Below are 2,915 nucleotides of genomic sequence, written 5' to 3'. Positions count from 1 at the left end.
TCTCTTGTAATTATGTTCTTAATAACTTCTGCTAAGAAAATGTACGTTCCAGGGCTGGGCATAGTGGCTCACGCCTGTAATCCCAGCACTTTGGGAGGCCGAGGCGGGCGGATTACAAGGTCAAGAGATTGAGACCATCCTGGCCAACATAGTGAAACCCCATGTCTACTAAAAATACAAAAATTAGCTGGGTGTGGTGGCGTGTACCTGTAGTCCCAGCTACTTGGGAGGCTGAGGCAGAAGAATTGCTTGAACCCAGGAGGTGGAGGTTGTGGTGAGCCGAGATCATGCACTCCAGCCTGGTGACAGAGTAAAAGTCCGACTAAGAAAGAAAGAAAGAAAGAAAGAGAAAGAGAAAGAAAAGAAAGAAAGAAAGAGAAAGAGAAAGAAAAGAAAGAAAGAAAGAAAAGAAAAGAAAGAGAGAGAGAGAGAAAGAGAGGGAGGGAAGGAAGGAAGGAAGGAAGGAAGGAAAGAAAGAAAGAGTATGTTCCAACATTGTGAAAAAGCCAAACAAAACAAGAAGAAAGGCCTTCAAGAGGAAAGACTGCGGTTCCTGGGAAAGGAGGGAACCTGCCTCCAGCCTCGGAACGGCAACACCAACTCCCGCAGGTGTGTCCAGGCCGCAGCCTGCCCTGCAGACTCTGGGTTTGCAGCCCCAGCAAGTGCATGAACCCATTCCTGATAATCCATCCCTGTGTGTGTTATATCCTGGTGGTTCTGCCTCTCTGGAAAACCTTAACTGATGCAACCTTCCTGCCCCACGTGCCACCAGGACGCCTGGGGAGCCACTGCGTGGCCTGGGCCAGTCCCACACAGGTGCCTCGCTTTCTGCTTCTCAAATGAAGGGACAGGATGGAAGGCGACCCTGAGAGAAAATTCTGGGCTTTGACATTCAAAGTTAACCCCACAAGGAGGCACGTGAGACAGCGCCCGAGGTGAGGAGGTGTCTGGTCTGGGCTCAGAGTCGTCCACCCCATCCCCCTCAAAGCTGGCCTGTGCGCCCATCCACTTGCCCCAGGCCTCCCAGCACCAGCGGCCCCTTGGCTAATGGCCCTGGCCCATAGCTGTTCTCTCTACGACTCCAGATACTCCCAGGCTCAGATCTCTTGTTAATCTGAATCGTTAACTGACACGTTCAGGGCAAAAACGAGAAAATCTATACTGCAGCGAAGAATCCAGGGTGGATTTTTGGCCTGTATTTTCTAGTCAAATTGTCCTGAAAGTTGGATTTGTTCTGAAACCTCAGGGCATGACCTTGCTAAGAAGTGCAGGTTGGGAGGGCACAGGGCAGTGTGCAGGCGAGGACGGTGCGCAGGCGAGGACGGTGCTGCTGAGGACAGGGGATGTTTTGGATTCTTCCTGGGAGATGTCAGGCCCTGAGGCCGACCTTGAGCTGCTTGTGCCGGACCTGGGTCAGGAGCCCTGCTAGCAGAACTTTCCAGACGGACCTGTGTGTTTGCCACGCCTGGCTCTCCCGGGTGGCTCCAACCTTGACTGCCAGAGAAAGTTAATGTTTTTAATTAAATAAAGTCTATTGAGTTTTTTTCCATTGTAAGTGCCATACTCACTTATTCTTGCTGCAGAAACCAATTTGGCGCCATGCTAGGTGCTGGGGCATCAGGGTGACACCAGGATGACACCAAGGTGACTTAGTCCCTGACCACAGTAATTCACAGTCGGGTCACTGCTCTTGATAGAAAACTGAATTTTAAGAAGACCAGAAAGGAGCCGGGCGCGGTGGCTCACACCTGTAATCTCAGCACTTTGGGAGGCTGAGGTGGGCAAATCACCTGAGCTCAAGACCAGCCTGGCCAATGTGGTGAAACCCTGTCTCTATTTTTTTTTTTTTTTTTTTTTGCGACAGAGTCTCGCTCTGTCACCCAGGCTGGAGTGCAGTGGTGTGATCTCGGCTCACTACAACCTCCGCCTCCCAGGTTCAACCAATTCTCCTGCCTCAGCCTCCTGAGTACCTGGGATTACAGGCGCCCACCATCATGCCCGGCTAAGTTGTGTACTTTTAGTAGAGACGGGGTTTCACCATGTTGGCCAGGCTGGTCTCAAACTCCTGACCTCAGGTGATATGCCCGCCTCGGCCTCCCAGAGTGCTGAGATTACAGGCATGAGCCACCGCGCCTGGCCATCCGTCTCTATGCAGGGCGACGGCAGCATGGCTGCACCTGGCCCCTCAAATGGTGAGAAAACAGAGTGACCTGGATCCCCTGTACAGAGGTGTAAATCGAGGAAGTTGCCTGGGCTCCCTCGGCCCGCTGTGTCCTCTAAGTGGTTTGCCCCAGGCCTGACCGAGTGAAATTCCATTTCTAACAGCAGCCAGAGGATGTGTCACCAGAGGACGGGTGAGGCAAGCAGTGCAACTGTCCACGGCGGGTGGTCCAGGTCCCTGGCCAGTGGCCTCGGTGCACACTGCTCCATGGCGGGTGGTCCAGGTCCCTGGCCAGCGGCCTCAGTGCGCACTGCCTTTAGGCAGCTCCCTCACCTGCCAGGCCCATTCTCCACCCTGAGCCAGGACGAGCTCTAAGAAGGCTAGAGGCCGGCCTCAGCCCCTTCCTGCTCAAGACCCTCCGGAGAGCCCTTTTGGTCTCCATGAAGCCCAAGCCCCTGCACCCGGCGTCCGGGCCTGCTGCCTTAGTTCCTGGCAGCTCCACAGGCTGCCCCCGCTGCCCTGCAGTGCCCACGCCCTCCTGACCTGTGAGCTCGCTCACCGCCCACCTGCCGGGGTCTCACGGGGGCCTGGCTTCGGTACCTCACTCCTCCCGCTGGAGGGCGGACTCCTTCTGCAGACGGGATGCTCCTGGGCACAGGGCCTGCCTTCCTCTCGAGGGGCCTCCACTCCCACCAGCCCAGGGAGAGGTGCCCATGCCGTTTACGTGTGTGTGTGTGTGTGTGTGTGTGTGTGT

The sequence above is a fragment of the Hylobates moloch genome, unplaced genomic scaffold, assembly GCF_009828535.3.
Source record: "Hylobates moloch isolate HMO894 unplaced genomic scaffold, HMol_V3 SCAFFOLD_65, whole genome shotgun sequence".
Taxonomy (NCBI): domain Eukaryota; kingdom Metazoa; phylum Chordata; class Mammalia; order Primates; family Hylobatidae; genus Hylobates; species Hylobates moloch.
This window is presented reverse-complemented; position numbering follows the sequence as displayed.